Raw genomic sequence first — 21252 nt, 5'->3', positions numbered from 1 at the left:
CTTGAACTGTCACTTGCAGTGGGTAATCTTACCACCACCACGTCACCCACTTTCACATCAGAAGATTACACTTTGTGCTTGTCGTAGATCTTCTTTGTGCACATTATCCTTGCACTCTCATTTCCTGCTGAACAACAAGAATCCCAACTAACGCTACATTACTTTCTACATATCACTCACCCAAGAGACAAGCAAGAATTCACCTTCTTGCCTCTCAACGTCTCAAAAGCAACATCTTCAGTGGCAGATTAGAGAGTCATCCTGTATACCTTCTACCAGCTATCCAACAACTCCCTCAAGGGCCTACTGGTTATCCTGACAAACAGCATTGTCTCCTCAGCGGTCCTATTTAGAATCTCCACCTAACAATTAGCTTCTGGATGATAAATAGAATACCTTTTATGAACAATGCCTCTGCTGCTGATAATGTTCTGTCTTGTTTGAGACTAGCTGTGGACTGTTGCCTGTAAGTAAAGAACAAGGCGGACCCTCTCTGGAAAAACATCTATGTAGTAACTTCTTTATCATGTTAGAGTCTGAGGTTGTGAATACCTTGAGTTCAGTCAATGTCGAGCGTGAACAGCTGAAATTCTCTGAAAAGTTATCAAATTTGCCGTTCTGCCTGGGTATCGCTCTCGGAACCAGAGTGTAACGGTAAATGAACTTAATTGCATCCCAATGAACGTGGGGAATGTCTCCAGGGCACTGGTCAACGGTCGTCTAGTGAGGCTCCAAATGTTCAATAAAGACAATAATCCAAAACAAGTTCCAATTCAAATGTCAAGTTGTATTGTTCATTCACAACACGATTTCATTGGGGAGATTAAACTTAATTTCCCAAGATGCATCAATGATGAATCCTAAATCACAAACTTTACATATCATCATTCATTTCGGCAGATGAGGCCTTCATCTGGGGATAATCTGAAAAGGTAAACAGGCGTGTATCATTATACAAGGACCGCGGGGTAATGGTGGTAACGTGCACACAAAACTGTGAATAGTGAAACGGTATTAATAAATGTGCATTGATTAAAAGAGTGTGTATGCTACGTGAGCGCTTGTAATCTTAAACAGCCATTATGATACACAAGTTGAAATCCATCTATCTGACGAACACACGTACATGAAATTGGACATGAACCCGACGCACCAATTCACAGAGGTTCTAAAAACGATCGTTCAAAAAGCCTTTGATTCAGGAATAATCAACGATAAAGTCAAGAAGTTCTTGATTCAAACCAATCCCAGTAGTCCAATAATGGATATGTTGCCCAAAGTACACAAAGACCTCTTAAACCCACCGTTCCGCCCAATAGTGTTGACCAGAGGTGTCATTCATGAACCCGTGGGGAAGTATTTGGACCGCTACCTGCAACCTTGTGTAACCTAAATGAAAACATACATAAAAGATGCAACTGATTTCTTGAACAAAATCCGTCAAATCTCTGTTAACGAGGATGAAACAGTAGTACTTTGCACAGTTGACGTCAAATCATTATATAGATCCATTCCGCACCAATTGGGCATAGAGGCCACAGAACATGCTTTGTTACACACCGACCACGATGATGGGACGAAAATCTTCCTCATGGAATTGTTAGAATTTACTCTTTTACACAGCTATTTTAAATGGAAAAGTGACTGGTTTTTACAGAAGACCGGAACTTCAATGGGCATTTGTGCGGCTCCATCATATGCAAACATCTTTATGAGCTGTTTTGAAGAGAAATACATTTTGTCAGTACCTGAATGGAAAACTCGCCTCAAGACATTCGTAAGATTCATCGATGATCTCTTCATCCTATGGAATGGGCAAATTTCAGAACTCACTGAGCAACTAGTCAAACTCAACCAGGTTGATGAAAGGATTCAATTCACACACGAGATCCAGGAAAAGCCAATCAACTTCTTGGACGTGAGAATCACTAAGACTTCCACAGGTTTTGAGACAAATCTCTATAGGAAAGATACGGATAGAAACAACATTCTTTTGTTCGGAAGTTTTCATCAACATTCATTGAAACATCATATGCCTTATACACAGCTATTCAAGGTGAAAAGAATCGTATAGAATCCAGAGACTGGCGTTGAACGTACCAACAGTATGGTGCAACGATTCAAGGAACGTGGTTATCCAGAACACTTACTGACTCAAGCTCAAACCTGTTGTGCATTAAAAACTAGGAATGAGTTGCTGATATCCAAAGAGAAACCTGCACAAAACCGCATGACCGTGGTGTCCAAATTTTCAACTATGAGTGGTCCCTTCAAAAGGATCATTAAAAAACACTGGTCGATATTACAGTTAGAACCAGATTTTAATCACATCTTTGAACAGGAACCCATTTTCGCTTGTACACGGGGGAAAAACTTGGGAGAGATCATCAAAAATCCCACCAGTCAACCGAGCCAAACTATGTTTAAAGGAACTGTGGCATGTTGGAATTGTAACAATTCCCATAACATCATAACAGGCTCCTACATAACACACCCGATGAAGGGACATAAAATCAAATTAAAAGTGAGAGCTACATGCGACACATCGAATCTGGTGTATTTACTGAAATGTCCCTGCGAAAAGACTTGCGTAGGACAAACTGAAAGGAAGATAAAAACACGCATAAACTAACATAAAAGTAACATTAGAACCAAATACTTAAAATCGACAATAGCTAGCCACTTTTTAGAAGTTGGGCATAACATCAGCCAACTGAAATTTTGTGTGTTGGAAACCATTGCCAGATGTGAAGGAAGAGACAACCGCAATTATTTACTACATCGTGAGAACCACTGGATCCGACTCCTGAACTCGATGAAACCCAACGGGTTGAATGAACGCATGCAGTTTCAATGTTATCTATGATATATCTGTCTTTGGATTTAAGGCATCTTTACTCTTGTTAATATTCTAAGTCATTGCTGTAATTCATTATTTTTTCACCCCTACAAACTTTTCTAATCTCTTTGTTCATTTCCGTTTCATATTCATCCCTTTACAAATTTTTCTTGCTATTTCATTCTTTTTGTTTGCTTGTGTACATCTACATATTGCTCATATATAGCGTCATTTATAAATATAGTTTGCAGCTGTTGCTCACTGTTTATTATTTACTTGCACCCGCTAAGACGTTATTCACTATTACATGGTTAATATGGCCGTTCTTTTCACTTGAGTCTTCCTCTATTTTCATCACCAGTCCGCTGTCACTGTTGATTACCTTTGCCTACATTGCAGTCCTATTTTCACTCCGATGAAATCGCCTTCATGGCATTCATACCGAGGCACAGAGCACTTTTAGTTTACCGACCGGACGCGTCGTTCGCAGTACGCACATTCAGCTTTAAGTAAGTGTTTTTCTATTTTCCGAGCATGACTTGTTTACCTTCGCTTTTTGTTAGCTTCCATCGTATTCACTGATTTGGGTGCATTCACTTACCGCGTTCACCGTAGATTCAATATTTAAATTTATCACAGTCCGCTTTTGAAAAGTGCATGACGTCGGGTTTTCCATGTCTGACTGTATGAATCATGGTCTCATTTCACGTAGACTTCACGAAGCATACACACTTTTTTTAACCCCTTCGCTGCTGCGGACATTCCGCTGCAGCGCTGGGGGGGGCAGGGGGGCAGCGCGGTGGGCCTGTGCTCATGACGGAGCCGCTCCGTCATGAGCCACAGTTGAGCTGTGCTCATGACGGAACGGTTCCGTCATGACTCCGCCCATTTGCGTTGTCCCCTCGCACAGGCGGGGAAACAGCGCCGCGCAGGCGGAGCGGCCGCCAACAGGATTGTCATGACGGAACCGTTCCGTCATGAGCACATGCCAACCGTGGCTCATGACGGAACGGTTCCGTCATGAGCAGGGAAGGGGTTAATCAATGCACATTTAATCATACAGTTTCCCTATTCATGGTTTTTCGTGCACGTTACCACCATTACCCCGCATTCCTTGTATAATGATACACGCCTGTTTACCTTTTCAGATTATCCCCAGATGAAGGCCTCATCGGCCGAAATGCATTTGGATATGTAAAGTATGTGATTTATGATTCATCATTGATGCATCTTGGGAAATGAAGCTTAATCTCCCCAATGAAATCATTGTGTTAATGAACAATACAACTTGACATTTGAATTGGAACTTGTTTTGGATTATTGCCTTTATTGAACATTTGAAGCCTCACTAGAGGACCGTTGACCAGTGACCTGGGGAAATTCCCCACGTTCATGGGGATGCTATTAAGTTCATTTACCTTGAGTTCAGGCCACCTGGAAAACATATTTACCAGCACAATTTTGTAAGGTGGAACATAACTTCAATTAATTGGCTCAACCAAATCTAAAACCAGTTTCTCCCGGGTTCTCTTGGGCGAATCTCAACACACCAGGGGTGAAGTACAGATTCTCCTGTGTCTTGCTTGACAACCAAAATAATTTCTCACTCACATCTTTACTTGTGTGCCAATGCCTGACAACCAATACTCTTGATGCAACCTGAGCTTTGTCGTGCTAATACCTTGATGACCTTCTCGTGCCAAATTTACCAGTCTTTCCTGCAGGAAAGCTGGTGCCACCAATCTTGTAACTCTCATCAGTAGATCCACCATCGATTTACCATTTAATATCCAAATGGCTACAAGATCACGGTCTTCCTGGCTCGTGACCTTTCAGCAACTAACCGTTCTTTTGCTTTGCACAAAATAACATCCTCTCTTATGGTGTATTCCTACTCTACACCCGAGATGGCCTCAAAAGTAAATGTACACACCATAAAAAATGTTCATCACCAGCCATAACCAATTCCTTGGGAGTTTTCTAAGTTTTGGCTCTTGTATGGAGTATTAATGTAATACAGACAGATCGCAAAGTAAGCCTCTTCTTGCTAAACACTCCAACCAATGGACTGTTGTCTAGCCAAACTTTGAAATGTCTGCCCCACAGAAACCACCTAAACTTTCTTATGGCCCGAAAAAACACTCTTGTCTCTGTCTCGATTACAGAATATTTGGATTCTGCACCTTTCAAACCTCTTGAGTCAATTGCTATGGTCCTCAATTGGGAGTGATGTGAGGTTTGTATCAGAGCAGCCCTTAGATCCTTGGTGATCCTTTCACGGTCAAACTCAATCAGACTTGAGTCAGCCTACAAAAGTAAGGCATACAATACACAACGAAAACCTCTTAAAATGTTAGCATAAAACAACCTATAACAATCTTAAAATGTTAGCATAAAACAACCTATAAAACTACGACATTGTCATCTACAGAGACACCAATTGATATAATTATCCCCCCCCCCGAATGTATTGTATATGAAAATTTAGAAACATAATTCGCAATACAAACTAAGTAGTAAAGTGCTAGTGCTGACGCCTTACACCTAAAAATGTCCCTTCCACTTAAACCTACAAGCTACATGCAAAAGGATCACAGTTTTGGAAGTTTTCAAAACAGATCTAGTTTCTGAAAGAATTGTATACCATCCTAAGAGACTCCAATATTGAATAGCGGCTCCTTAGATAGAGAAAATTGCACAGTATTTATACACCTACCATACTGCAGTCCCTACTGTAAACTGAATATCCTTAAGGTGTGAGTATTGTTCCTAAAAGGGGCCAACCTCTGTTATAATCCAACATTGAATAGCAGCTCCTAAAATAAGGAAAAGCATGCATGTTGTTATTAGAAGACTCGTGTAATATCTATAGGCATAACATACTGTAATTCCTACTGTAAACTGAATATCCATAAGGTGCAAGTGCTGTTTCTAAAAGGGTCCAACCTCTGTTACCATCAAGGAATAGTAGATAACATAGTACATATTAAGTGCTGGTGGAAAGGGTTCATAAAGTGCAGAAATAATGATGCAAAAGATGTACAGTGCAGAAGACCGATAATGGTCTGGTGATCTTTCATGCTGCATAAATATAGGTAGGACCCTGGTTGATGATTAAGTCAAAAACGGTATGTGTGCATAAAGCCATGGCATCCTTACAAAATAAGATTTTATTGCTAATAAAAAGAGGGCGGAGATACAATCTTACGACCTGAAGTGTGATGTGGCGTAGTAACATAGAAGACACAACAGATTCATAACCCACAATTACAGACAATGAACTACTCCCTCCATCGGACCAATTGCTAGTATACAATTTCACTGGTAAGGTTCCTATTCTAAACCTGATATAAAGAACTTTTTTTATATCTGGGTAACGTTTATCCAAACAATGTTCAAATGCAGTAAAAAAAGACTTTGGGACGAGCCGCTAATTTCCCATTTGGGTGGACACAATTTTATAATTCCGGAGCTTCTTTCACACCAGCTTCCCTCTAACAGCAGACAGGCTCTCAGGATTGAACTAGAACCCTGGGCAGCCTATAGCATTCAGCTTACCAGCTATGTCATTTTACCAAGGTAGCTTTGTTGACTCAGCCCATGACCAAGCGCACGCATAATGTTCATATAATTACTCCGCTAAGGCTTAGTCCATATTCTGATCCAATATAAAAGGGGTTGGAGAGCTACCCACTGATCGTCAGAAGTAAGGCGCACAGCTCTATCCTGAGGGCATCCATGTGGGTCTTTTGGCCAAGATGGAGCTTTTGCAAGAACCGGTTTTCTGATCATACCAGGCTCGTATCTTTCTTATTGCCCCACAATTCAGCCCCATAGATACCCATGGCTACGACTTGTGCCGGAATAGCCTCAAGGGCAGGGGCAATTAGCCTGTGACCACAGCTGTTAGGAAATCGTAATATTGTGTTTAATAATGGCTCAGTATGACTTCACTTTTTTTGCAAGTGGGGAGGCAGGGACATTTTCCCATCACATCTAATCCCCCAAATAGTAACAATGATCTATTCACTCCAGTAGAATTCCATAGATTTTAAATTTAGTTAGTTCCGTCCATTTTTCAGTTCTTAAGACCATAAAAGCATATTTTACATGTATTCCAGGGCTTTGGCTCTATTGTTCAAAATCATATATTTTGTTTATGAAGTGTTGATCCGAAGCTACTTCGTTCTGCAATAATCCTCTAATCCACTGAGAAGTTTATGAATGTTAATTTCCCTTCGAGACAAAAGGACAGCATCATCAACAAATAGTAAAATTGCCATTTTCTCCCTGATGAGAACTGGCCTGTCAAGATATAAAGCCCGCAAAACGTTATCAACGTCATTGATGAAAATGTTGAATATGGCTGGAGCCAGAACACATCCTTGTCTGACCTCAGCATTAATACCAAAACTACCAGTGATTTCTTCTCTCAGGCCCTCACTCCATTCAAAAGTAACCCCTTTCTTAAAAGGTCCTACATACTAGCTGTCTTCGCGGGTAACTCATTGATGTGCTGAGAATAGGACTCTACTGAGGAAAACACCTAGTTCATCCTTACCTTTTAGAAAGGGCATGACATCAATGGCATTAACCAAATCCTGTTTGTGTTGTGTGCCACGAGATGACACAGCATGCCCAAAATACACAATCTCAGGTTTGCAAAACATGCACTTCTTTGCTTTCAGAGCCAATCCATTGGCTCCCACAACTCCCAACACCTGATGGACTGCTGTAATTTGGCTGGAGTTCTTCCATACACCAACTTATGATCCTGATAATACAGGACACCTGGTATGCCTGCAAAACTCTGTTCATGAGACTTGGAAATATGGGCGATGCGGACACTAAAGTAAATAGCATCTTGGTGAAACAATAAGTGCCAAACTGAGTCTCATAGTCTGTTAAGTTCTGTGAGTCTTCCTCAAGCCTAACCTGATGGTAAGCCTATGTAAGATCTAAGGTGGAAAAGACCTTAACACCGGCCAGTTCTACCATTAATTCACGAATCTTAGGCACAGGAAAATAGTCTACAATTTTATATATCTGTTCAATCACCCAAAAGCTTGCATGCTATTACTGCAGATTATACCAATGAGTCAGAGTATTCCACTGCCACTATTATTCCTGCAGAAAGAAGTTTGCCCAACTCACTCATAACCCCATCTCTCCTATTGAATAGTACACCCCTTATTTACAACAAGCACAGACTCCGGTTTCAAACATGTTTTATGGGCATACCTTTTAGGCACCCCAGGCTATCAGTGAACACCTTAGGGAAATCCGTTTCAAAGGTATGATTTCTCTGGTCATCCAGCATGGATTTTACTTCATAAATAGGAGTTGGTAGGTTCAGTTTTACTGGTTCCGGTGATCTGAATCGAAGACTATGCCCAATTAACTAGAACACTGTGTTCCTCTGAGGGAAATGTACCTTCCAGTACAGGTTCATCCTTGAAATTACATTTTGGCTAGAAACACTACACAAGTGTCAACCAAGCACCAGAACCAGTCAGGCCATTAATGGGCTTGTCATTTACTTGGACGGTGCCACGCGGCTGGGATGAATTGAAATTGCCTACTACTACAGAGATCACAACCCCTCCCCCCCATACACTGAAGAGTATGTTGAATTCTCTTGGCTTTTTCAGTAACACCTGAAAGAGATGGGCTGCCCCAAGCAACAAATGACCATAAATTGGTTCCTTATTCAATCGTAAACACTGCTCAAAAGTTAGATGTGGCAGCCGGTTTGCCTTATTGGGTAATATAGTCTTCAATGGATTCCTCATCAAACTATACCCTTCTGCCAAAATAGTATCTCTCTAGTACAATACTTGCTTTCAGGTAACAATGTAAATAGTTTTCTAATGCCACTATCCTATTAATTTAAGTCTTCTGCTCTTTCCTTTGAGAGATTAGGTTAACGTGCATAGCGAGTGTAGAATAGTTGAATCTTCAAGGGCAAGCAAAGACTCCACAGAGGTGAAATACTAGGAAGTGGATCCTTTATTGGCACCTCATCCAGTGCTTGCTCCACACAACTGCAAAATGAACAAATGATGGCCTGAATGCTGATCAATGTCAAACATTCACCCCAGTACAGAGATCTGGGCCTAAATCCATTGTTTATTTGCTCCCCATGCCATTCCAGTTTAAACCCAGCCATATGCAAATCAGTCTTGACTCTGTTCCTCATGGGAACAGTCCAGCTCAAACTGCCAAGATAGGGTCTCCCTGGACCGGAAACAAGCATCCTACGACAGGTTTCGGGGTTTCGCCCCTCATCAGTCAGGCTAGCTTGACTCCAGTGGCATGGAGAGCACGGGACCCAAGTCTGGGCATACCCGTCCCACTCGGGTGGCAAATGCAAAACGAACAAATGATGGCCAGAATGCTGCTCAATGTCAAACATTCACCCCAATACAGAGATCTGGGCCTAAAGCCATCATTTTCTTGCTCCCCATGCCATTCCAGTTTAAACCCAGCCATATGCAAATCAGTCTTGACCCTGTTCCCTATGGACATTCAGCTCAAACTTGCCCAGAATACTCTGGAGTAAACCATTTCCTTATGGAACCTCCCATGACAACACCCAGAGGTGCTTCAACAGTCCTTCCAAAGGCCCCTCCAGTCCCTTTTTGGAAGCAGAATATAGTCTTCATTAGACTTTGGGCCTTACTTTTAAGCCATTACATTCCTGTGATATGCTAGGAAGATGGCCTTGTCATGGGAGGAGCCTTTTTGGTGGCCATTACTTCTGAGAAGCACAAGTGAGTTGCAGGGCTTCATTTTAGAAGTACCTTTCTGCACAAACATTGGGTAGTCCTTAGAGCTAACCCAAAATTCCTACCAATGGGTGTCTCCCAATTGCATGTCAAACAAGCTTGAGTTCTTCAGCTTCTTCTTGCATCCCGACTCTGTATGGAAAGGGGATTACATATATCAGATGTGTAATGGTTACCCGTGTACTACTTTGATAGAAACAAATCCATCTGAAAACAAAGCAATTGTTTGTAGTTTTTGCTAAGCCACATATAGGAAATCGTATTTTCCGGGCAGGCATTTGCACATAAATTGTATTCAAACCTGCTATGTTAAGGCCAAGCGTACACTGCGTGTACCACCCAAAGAACATTCTATACAAAAGAAAGAAGCTACTACGGATTTCTTTAGAAACATTCCATTAGCAGCCGTCTACAAAGGTGGTACTAGGACAACAAAAATAACATTCACCAAACACTATTGTGTGGATATCTGGGATATCCAAGCCCGCCAACATGCTTTAGTCAAAATTGTATTCGGAACCTTATTTCAAACATCTGCATCATCTGCTCAGAGGCCAACCCTTACTGGAAGAGCTGCTTTACAGTCTGTGTAGAGAATAGATATCTACACCCACACGTACTATGAAAGGAAAACGTTCCTTACCCTGTACTCCTCTTCCTCCAAGGATGTTGGCAAGGATCACAGATGCTCTTAACACTTTCTTTTTTCTCAAGACCTGGCTCTTTGGCTAAGCACACCTGCCCTTCACACAAAACATCTTGCAGGGTATCAGGGCGAAGTCATGCTGCCAACAGCCCCTTCTTAACATTTTACATCTCCATTTTCTTGGTCAAGGTGGCTTTGCTAAGGTTTGGCAACATGGATAGTTTGTTACCTCTTGCAATCATCTATTTAGAGACTGCGTGACTGATGGTGTTGTGTTGGATTGGGTCATCCAGCTCAACCAGAATGTATTCAACTCCTGGTGTCCATACCCCAGTAGTGTAATGTAGTTGGGCCATTTTATGAGTTGTTTATAGTGGTTTGAGTGCGAACGGCTTCCTGAAACCCTGTAGTTTATTTTTTTTTCCTCCAATAAAAATCATTGAAGGCGCCCATTTTCTGACCGGAGGACTGAAGACATGGAAGGTGACAGTATCAGAAAATTCCTGTATAACATGAGAGATTTCTACAGCTTTATCAGCTGCCCCTCTCTTTCTATTAAGGTGCAGCTTCCTCTCTTCAAATGTGTTTTTGTTAGTATTTTTATTTGTATTTTATATTTTTTAACTTTTCTTTATTTGAGATTTGCAGTGTACAATAATACATGCCGACATTCGTTAAGATACATATTTTCGACTCCGTGGGAGCTGATCATTGACAGCAAATGACATGACACAACAATAAAACAAGGTACAGAATGTTTCTCATCACATTAATGACGTTCTCTTATATCAAATGACTTATCCAACACAATCAACATCCCAGATCCTTTTATATTTGAAGTATGCATTTCACATAATTGTTAATAAAGAGCAGTGCCCAGTCATAGTTAACTATGACTGGGCACTGCTCTTTATTAACAATTATTATTGCGTACAAAAAGTGCCATTCCAAAGAAACAAATGCTTTTTCAGCATCAAGTAGAACGGCCGCAGCTGGTAGGGTTGGTTCCAATTGATGTATGACAGCAAATATAGCCCGCAGGTTTAATGCAGTAGATCGGCCTGGTACAAAGCCCGCCTGAAACGGGCATAATATTGTATTAACTAACAGTGACGAGCGGGTGGCCAGAGTCTTGGCCAATATTTTATAATCGTGGTTAAGTAGGGACAAAGGTCTGTAGGATGTGCAATTCCGGAGTGTTTTACCCGGTTTGAGTAAGAGCGTAATTCTAGCTTCCCGCATAGTGGGGGAGAGGGATCCTCTCTGTAGGGCCTCATCTTGTACCTCTAATAGCCGCGGAGCCAGTTCATCCTGGTAGGCCTTATAGAATTCTCCCGTTGGGCCGTCAGAGCGGGGGGCCCCAATTACTGGCCAGGTCCCGTATTCTACATTTTTAACTTCACGGGCCGCCAGGTCAGTGAATTTGGTCAACAGTGTTGCCCGGTCACACAGTGTCTGAGAGGGGGCTGTCGTTTGTGCAGCAATGTCTATATCTCGAAGTTTCCCCTCCACAACCTCCAGTTCCCTTCGTATAGAGCGCAGCACCCCAGCGTGTTTTGATATACATATCCCCCTTGAATATGCTTTAAAGGCGTCCCACAATGTAGACTGTAGAGTCACCATCCCGTCATTTAATTGGAAGTAGTCAGCAATGGTGTGCCCCACCTCAGCATGGAAGGCCGAGTCAAGCAAGGTCTTGGCAGGGAACCTCCACAGGGTATGTGGCTTTGGTATCTGGGAGAACTCCATCGTGAGAAGGATGGGGGAGTGGTCGTACAGAGTGCGGGGTAAATAATCAATTGCCTCGGCCGCCAGTAACAGTCGTGGTGTAAGATACCAGTGATCAGGACCCATGTGGGGCAGAATAGTCGAGCAGTTCCGATCGGTATGGTGTCGTGTGCGTCAGGGATCCGTCAGTATTGTGGAGTCTAATAGCGCAGTGAGGCCCTGTGTTGCATGCGGCTTCGTGATATGACCTGGTCCCGTTGTATCTGTTGTGGGGTCCAAAGTAAGATTGAAGTCTTTCCGCCCCCCACCCCATAACTATGTTGTCTGCTTTAAGTCGCGTAATGTGCTGAGCAATTTTGGGGAAGAAATCAGTCATGTCTACATTTGGCACATATATATTAATTAAAAGAAGCGGTTCGCCACCCTAGGGAACCCGACACTATAACATACCTTTCATCTGCCACCACTTCCGAGACTATAAAAGGGAGTGAGCGGTGGATCAGAATGCACGCTCCACAGGAATATGTACTATAACTGACAAAAAAGCGATGATTACCCCATGAGGATGCAAACCCATGTGCTGGTGCGTAGTGTGTTTGTTGCCTGGAGGAAAGCCAGTTGGACAGCGTGTCTAGACAAGTAGGCTAAAACCTGACAACCCTTCCTGGGATTTGAAAGCCCTCTCACATTCCAAGATATGCATTTAAAGCGCAAACCAGTGTTGCACGCATCTGGAGAGGTCATGTATGCAGGGCACTGTCATCCATGATATATCGCAAAATACATATTCATTGCAGCAGAGAAACATTACTCCATACCAAACTCAAAGGTACTACCATCAAGAAACATTTTACCCATTACCCCCCACCCACATCGGATACATACAAAAAGGCACCCAGTGAATCCATTCGAAATCTAGAAGAAGAGGGGGAAAAAGAGGAAGAAAAAGGATGGAAGAAAAGGAATAAGATGGGAAAACTCCCTATGGGAGCTAGGTAACACTCCATAGGAGCCGTCCGTGCAAATTGAAATCAGCTAAGTGAATCCTATAGCACGTCATGAAAGAACAATTATACGGCTGAAAATGCTCTGGTCGTTGTGCGCAGTCCCTGCGCGTCTACAGTTCACAAAATATGCACAGTGTTCCATCATTATGATGATTGGTGCACTTGGGCCGTACCCACACTCCCTCAAGCAAGAAGCACTTATTATCACACAAAAAGAAAGAGGTCACGGACCGGTTGCAGTCTGTTGGGTGTCGACGTCCTTAGTCCCTCCTTGCTTAGGAAGTCTATTTGCATTTTGGTGCTGCTTCCAGAATTTCGTTGCATCATCAGGGGTGTCAAAGATGTGAGCTTTGCTGCCGATTTGGACGTGAAGGCGGGCGGGGTACAACATTGCATACTTAATATTCGCCTTCTGTAGGGTACGCTTGATATCCGTGTATTTGTGTCGCGCCTCTTTTTTACCATTGGTGTAAAGTCTGGAAAGATCGCTGTGGTTGATCCCTGATATGTGAGTGATCTGTGAGTGAGCCGCGCACCCGGGTCAGTCTCGGCACTGCATCACGGTCCTGATAGTTGAGGATTCTGGCAATTATTAATCTTGGAGTTGCACCAGGCGCCGGTCGGGCCCCTAATGTGCAATGTGCCCTCTCTACCGTAAAGGTACCTGAAAAGACATCCCTGCCGAAGATGTCCGCAAGGACGTTTTCAACTAATTTAGCCATGGGCCCAGTATTCGTGGATTCGGCTACACCTGCTATGCGAATGTTATTACGGCGTGAACGCGCCTTCAAGTCTTCCGCCTTGGCTGCCAATGTTTTAAGCAAATTTTCGGTTCTTTCAAGTCTCTTATGAACGCTGGGTTGCTCGTCCTCCAAGGCGGAGATTCGTTGCTCGGCCTCACCAATGTGGGTATCCTGAGTCTCCAGGCGTCCGTTTTCTAGTTGGATGGTGAGGGTATCCAGACGAGCGTCAATGGCCTTTAAAACTGCTCTCCGTTCAGCCATTATTGTGGCAGTGCCCTCCAGTTGTTGTGGCTCACTCTCCGTAGTGCCCTCAGTTTCCTCGTGTCTGGCGGTCCTCCCAGTGTCAAAATTCAGCTGGCGCTGCTTGGGATCTGTGCGTCCCATCGTGTCTCATTGCACTCTATCAGGTGCGTTAATTATCAAATATGTGGGTCTCTACCGAGGCAGTGCTTTGGTGAGCCGTGCCAGAACTGCACCTGTGCGTTTAGTTATGGCAAGCGTCCTCTGGGCCCATGCCGCCATTCAGTAATTCAGAGAGGGGGCCGCTCCGCGACAGAGAATATAGGATCACCGCTGTAGCACCAGGTATTTCAAAGGGAGGAGGGGCATGGGGTCCTCCTCGTGCGTTATATGTATTATTTATTATGGATCTTTCGTCATTTCTATTTTCCCCACTCCTTCTCCTTGGCCTGTTTTGTTCACCAACTTCTATATTGTGGTCTCTCCCTCCTGCGTGCAGCAATCATGTGTGTCAACCCCCACTATATCCGTAGCGGCAGTCGCTTTGGAGAGGGCAGAGCACTCTCACATGGCCGATAACATTCAGCGGTTGGGAACCAGGCTACCCAAATTGCCGGGAGTCGCCTGCTCTACGATCCTCCTGCACAGCGCGCCCTTACTTATTTGTGCATTGGACCGCTGGCAAAGGTCTCGTCGCACCGCTGGCTGCCTTCAGACACTGCTCCGCTCCGTCGGGCATTTCAACCGACAAGGCCGTGCAGCAGACCAAACCGCACACTCCGGGCCCCGCCTTCAGGCTCACCCGAGACCCTTGGGGCCTCCGAAGGCTGCGTCAGGCCTGGGAACGGGCCAGCCCGATCTTGTCATTTCGGGCACCGATTAAGTCAGCGTGCAGTGCATTCCTGCTTGACTCTGCTTGTCAGTCACCCTTTACGGGGACATCTGATGGAATAACGCGGGAGACTCCTCCAGAGTTTCGGAGTCAGGCGGCCATCTCAGTCGCTGGCTCTGCCACGCCCCCGTTTTTTGTTAGTATTTAATTTGCTTAAGATTCAAATGGTCTTCTCTGGTTTTCCTCTATTTTATCTGCACTTCATTCTAGGTGTAACCTCATCCCGTGTTAGTGACCTGTTCTATCATCAGGTTGAGAAATCAGCAATTTAAACAATATAAAGTGTTAGGTCACCAGTGACAGAAAAAATTCTACTTCTTGATGTGGTTTCATTAGTACCCTAAGATCCATATCTTATGGTTTGCAAGTCTGCTGATAAGCGGAAGAAGCTTCACTTTCCACTGTAAGATCTAGAGAACTTTGTATTCATTGTAAAGGTATTGCCTTAAAAAGCAAAGCCTTTATTAGCTGATGCACCTGCAGTTTTCCACAGCTCGTTTATACTAAATTAACCTTGGGGGATCTATCTCTATCCCTTAGTTATATCTTTTCTCATCACTGCTCACTGCAGGGACCAGCAGTGCTGTCTCTGTGTAATAGGTCCAGGGGGAAGCTTCTTGAGAAGATTTCTTTTTGGATTATTATTATTTGTGCTTTCCACCATGGCCTAGACTGCCAGTAAGGTTAGGTAAGAAACACTTGTAGAGTTTAAACATCTTGTTTGATGATCCTCGTGTACCTTTGCTAACATCATAATCACAATCCTCCAGAACATAAAGTTTATAGCTTTCCGACCTCTCCTAAAACCCTTAATCCTACACTAACTTGCATCCTTTAAAAAGCTGCAGGTTCTGGGTGGACTTGCTTAACTAGTAGTTTGGGTAGCAGCATCTCTCCGTGAATGGATCCCATAGAATCTTAATTAACTGGTGGCTTTGGAAAGGTACACCTTCTAGGATACTGCACTTTATCTAGGTAAACCCATAGGTCGCATAACAACTAGTGGTTTGAAAACCCACGCTTTCTAGTGGGTTTCTTCTGACAGAGTAGACTGAACCCCAGCGAAGGGTGTAAAAAAGCTCTTATGGTGGAGATAGGGTCACAGTCTTCAGGTGCCCACAGTCAGCCTAAGGCATATGAATATCTGTATGATAAAGGGGTTTTGGGGGCCCCTAGTCACATTTGCAGGGGTTGGGGAATCATTTTATGTTGTACCACTGACTCCCAATGAGAGATGCTACTCCTAATTATTTATAGGCATCTGTTACCCACCTTATTGCTAACTTGCCACACTACCTAAATCCTCCGAACGGGCTGATAGTGACTCACACCAGCTAAAAGCTTTCCTTCATTTACACTACTGCTGTGCTCTTCACTCCACTATCTATTGCCTCACACCACTATATGTCCTTGCATCACGAACCCCTTGATAGACATTAGAAAATAAATTTTAAGGGTCAGCACAGAAGGTAAAGAACAGGGGTACATCAGTAAAAAATAATTTGAGTACTTAAATGTTGAAAGTCCTAGGACTCCTGTTCTATATACACTCCCTAAGATCCACAAGAGCACCACTAATCCTCCTGGAGGCCCAATCCTATCGGGGTGCGGTTCGGTGCTAGAACCAATTGGCAGGTTCATTGAATTTTTTCATTAAAGACTTTGTTCCAATACAAGAAACCTATGTGAGGGATAGCATGTACATGATTAATCTGGTAGATGGCATGCCCTACGACATTGAAACGGACTGGCTGGCAACTCTAGATATCTCCTCCTTGTACACAAACCTACCACAAGAGGAGAGTATACTAATAATTGAGAAGCTGCTGGAGTCCAGAATAAGACCAATACAGGTACCCACAAATTTGATCATTTCCATATTGAGGATAGCCCTGCACTTTAATTACTTTGTCTCAGAAGGCACTTTTTAGCAACAATGCTCGGGGACCAGCATGGGAGCAGTTTTCGCTCCAAACCTGGCTAACATCTTTATGTATTATGTGGAACAGACCTTTGCACTGAACATGACGAACAGATACCGTTCCAATATTAAATGTTGGAAGCGATAGATTGACGAGATTTCTTTTTTTTACCTGGTCTGGGGCAGAGATAGAATTCCATGATTTTGTCACATATCTAAACAATATTCAGAAACATCTCACCTTTACGGCGACTATATACAAGTCACCCATAGCTTTCCTTGATCTAAGCTTAAAACATGACAATGGCACCCTTTATACTAGCCTTTGTGTAACCACCTTTTGATGTACATACCAACAATGTGCACAGTCTAATCACAAAAAATTGGGGTCTCTTAAATATTGATTCCACAATGGAACCACCCATGTTTGCATTTAAAAGGGGCAAAAATGTCAAAGATAATCTAATACATTCTTCCACAGAAAATACCATTGCACGCAGAACCAGAAGCCTTGAATCAGTCTGGGGAATTCCTGAATTAAAAGGACATTTCAAATGTGGAAATTGTGTTTATTACTCCAGTATTGAAACTTTCATAGATTCACATGCCTGAGTCATTCCCCGTCGTCGAGACGGGAGTCTCCGGTATATAAAAAAGCAATGCTTAGTTGGATAGCAAACTGAAAAGCGGCCTAGGCCCATTTCCCTTTTGCAACCCATAACCTTCGTTATGTAAAAGAGACCAAACTTGTCCCTGAACCAATCAGAGTCCTCACCCTCTAGAACCCTCCTGAGAGAACCTTCTGACCCTCAGATTTTCTACCGCACGTTGTGCTAGGGAGTCTCCTTTGTGCTCTGCTCAAATTCTTTTTTTTTTTTTCAACTTCTTTGAAGAACTTGGTTCTTAGAAATTCAACTGGATTCTGTACCACTCTGGATTATCTTCAAATACATTCTTTGGACAATGTCTGAAAAGGAGAAGAAAAGTTTATTTCTGGCCTGCACAACATGTTCTAAGAAGAGGCTCTACACTGATGACCCTCATTCTGACTGCATCTACTGTCTATACCCGGATCACCAGGCCAAAGACTGTAAGTTATGTTGCACTTTCACAAGTAAAACTCTGAGAGATCGTGAAGGGCGCCTCTTGATATGACTGCAAAAGCTAAAGGTTATCTCCAGTGACAGTGAGGAAGAGTCCTCCTCAACATCTAGGAGATCTCAAAATAGTAAATCTCCTCCAGCTCATTCCTCAGGGCAACGTCCTGAGAAGGCCCTAAAAAAGACCACTCATGGGTCTTCTGGACGCAGTCCTTCAAAATCTCCTAAATCTGTGGAAAAGGAGAGTAAGGGACATGCTTCTGGAGAAAAATAATTTAAAAAAGACGGGTTCTGAACCGTCAAAGTCACCTCCTCAGGTCAAGGAACCCTTCAGGAAGCAGTCTTTGATGCCTCCTGAGGTAAAATCTAAGAAACAGGCATCGTCGACGAAGAAACCATCATCGACGACGGAGGTTGAGCTCATATCGAAGACGCCATCATTGAATATTACAGCCTCTCCGTCGACGACGTCATCGTCGACGGTGGTGTCGACGTCGGTTACTTCGGCGGCATAGACGACGTCGACGGGATCGTCGTCGACGGTTACGACAACGGGATCGACGGTGACGACGACCGGGTCGTCGACGGGAAAATCGACAACGACTATGTCGACGACGACGGATACCTCTTTACGCCTGGTGTCGACGGCGATCTCGTCGATGAGGGAAATTCCAGATAAACCGGAAATCGTTAGGAAGAGGAGAATTACACCAGAAGTCACCTCTCCAAGCAAGATCACTCCTCTGGTACCATCACACCTGCTAGAGGAGCAGGATTCAGAGGAGGAGGAAGACGACTGACCCTTTGGCTATGCCAGTAGTCCCTCACAATTGCATGTGAAGTGTCAGGATGATGACTATGAGGAGGGATATGGGGAGTACCAATATCCTCCGCAACAACATTATCGCCAAGGGTACCAAGAAGAGATGGTGGGTATGCCATCTTCCATGATGATGGATCTGCAGTTTATGCTAGCAGACCATAAAAGGAGATTTCCACCAACACCAGCTTCTCAGGAAATCCCGCTCTCGCATCCACCCCTGCTACTCCAGTTAGAAGCAGGGAACCACTACAAGAAGTTACGCCTACAACTCCTCAAACAATACACCACCAGGATCCTGTCACCACGGACAATGATGACCAGGGAGAGATAACCGATCACAATAAAGAATGGGATGATTACCAGATTCCATCTCCGGCATCTCCCTCACCAGTACCTGTGGATTCTCCGCCGGTGGATATCGGTGGATTCCATAATCTGATGGAAAGAGCTGCAAAGAGATTCCAGCTTCCTATGGCTACAACACAAACGGAATGCTTCCTATACGATTTTAAGGAACCATACCACAAGTCAGTCCGGTCTATCCCAATTGTGAGCCATGTGTGGGAAGAAGGTTTAAAGGAGATGAAGACACCGGCGACGGTTACACCTGTGCTTGCTAGATTGGAGAAAAAATATAAAGCTCCTTTGGACGCACCAGCGTGTTTACTGGGCCATCCAGAACCTGATTCTGTGATTTCGCAAGCGGCGCAACAAAAATCTAAGAATCCCTCTGCGCCTATATCAGCACCTCCTGACAGAGAGGGGAGACGATTAGACAATGCCGGAAAGAGGTTCTCATCCATGTCTGCTCTCCTAGTTAAAGCTGCAAATGCCCTTGCCATTCTGGGCAGATACGATAGGCAGATGTGGTGCGATATGGCTACTTACATGGACCTCATCCCAGAGGACAATAGAGAGGAGGCAAAAAAGATCCTTCAGGAAGGGTAAAGGGCTTCGGCTGAAGTCATTGACTGTGCGATTGATATAGTGACCACAGCCTTCCGGTCGCTTGGAGGAGCGGCGGTGCTACGGCGTCAGGGGTGGTTAAGGGCGACTGCCTTTAGACCAGAGGTGCAAAATAAGATTCTAGATCTCCCTTTCGATGGAGAAGATTTGTTTGGAAAACAAGTGGATGACGCATTTCAAGGTATCAAAAAAGATACGGATACTGCAGAAGCCCTAGGTTTGCTACAATACTGTAAAGTGCCCTTTCGGGGTGCCAGAGGGAGATGCCAATCATCCTATAGAGGGGGTTACCAGCAGGGGAGATACCCCTCTTATTCCTCATCATCACAACCATACCGACAGCAATATGGTCAAAAACAATCAGGGAACTATACAAAGTCTGCTCCTAGAGGACGAAGGGGTCATCAAAGAAAGGACAATGGCAGAAGACAATGACAACCTCCTGGATCCGGCTACATGCATTTCTTCCCCTCCTCAAGTTCCCTTGGGTGGAAGAGTTGCTTACCATCTGCATCATTGGCAGAAAATAACGACGGACAGATGGGTCCTCAATATAATACAATTCGGACACACTTTAGGATTTCTTCAATTCCCTCCTTGCACGCCACCGACAAGTCAAGAGATCAAACATCTATCTCAAATGCTTCGGGAGATTCGGACAATGCTCCGAAAGGGAGCAATAGAACTGGTGCCGATCTCCCAAAAAGGAAAAGGGTTTTACTCCCGTTTCTTCCTGGTCCGGAAGAATGCTCTCCAATGGCGTCCTATTCTAGACCTAAGGTCGCTGAATACTTATCTCAAGAAGCAGTCTTTCCAGATGGTGACCCTCCAAGACATTCTGCTGCTCTTAAACCCAGGGGATCATATGACCACTCTAGACTTAAAGGATGCATATTTTCACATCCCCATTCATCCTTCCCACAGACGGTATCTTCGGTTTGCTGTAGCCGGAGACCATTACCAGTTCAAAGTACTACCATTTGGCCTCAAATCAGCTCTGAGAGTTTATACAAAGTGTCTGGCGCCAGTGTCCGCCTTTCTCAGAAAGCTAAGACACCAGGTGTTTCCATACCTGGACGACTGGTTGATAAAAGCACGATCAGAAACTTCAGCCCAGGTGTCAACTACGGCACGCATACAATTATTTGCCAAACTGGGACTGGTTTTGAATATAGAGAAATCATCCCTTCAAGGAAGATCATGTTCCTGTGAGCGATTCTGGACCCCTCTGTAAAGAAGGCATTTCCCTCCGCAGAGAGGCAACTGGGTCTCATGACGCTTGCCAATAATTTCACAAGAGAAAAGTGTCTTTCAGTACGCATGTACAAGTCGCTACTAGGGACTATGTCCTCTTGCATACCTCTGATTCCTTTATGCCGACTAAAGATGCGTCCATTACAGGAGGAACTGGACCGGCAATGGCACAAGGCAGAGGGATCCTTTTGACGACAAGGTGAAGATCACGCCGGCTATGGGGCAAGCACTAACATGGTGGACCCACAAGAGGAACATTTTGGTGGGCCTTTCCTTCCTGACCGAACCAGCTCCATTGGTAATTA

The 21252-nt window shown here is 43.9% G+C and overlaps 1 protein-coding gene and 1 long non-coding RNA gene across 2 annotated transcripts in view; one reads left to right on the top strand and one right to left on the bottom strand.

The window, feature by feature from the left end:
• The window catches only part of LOC146797841 (uncharacterized), an 89860-nt gene that overhangs the window by 35078 nt on the left and 33530 nt on the right, over positions 1 to 21252 (bottom strand). The window contains exon 3 of the long non-coding RNA XR_014968544.1: positions 5556 to 5655. This is a non-coding gene — a long non-coding RNA (uncharacterized LOC146797841). The remainder of the gene's footprint in view (positions 1 to 5555; positions 5656 to 21252) is intronic.
• Positions 1 to 21252, top strand: part of LOC146797842 (uncharacterized) — a 115828-nt gene that overhangs the window by 81088 nt on the left and 13488 nt on the right. The gene's annotated exons all lie outside the window — the stretch shown is intronic.

The sequence above is a fragment of the Triturus cristatus genome, chromosome 9 (genome assembly GCF_964204655.1).
Source record: "Triturus cristatus chromosome 9, aTriCri1.1, whole genome shotgun sequence".
NCBI classification, from domain to species: domain Eukaryota; kingdom Metazoa; phylum Chordata; class Amphibia; order Caudata; family Salamandridae; genus Triturus; species Triturus cristatus.
This window is presented reverse-complemented; position numbering and strand designations above follow the sequence as displayed.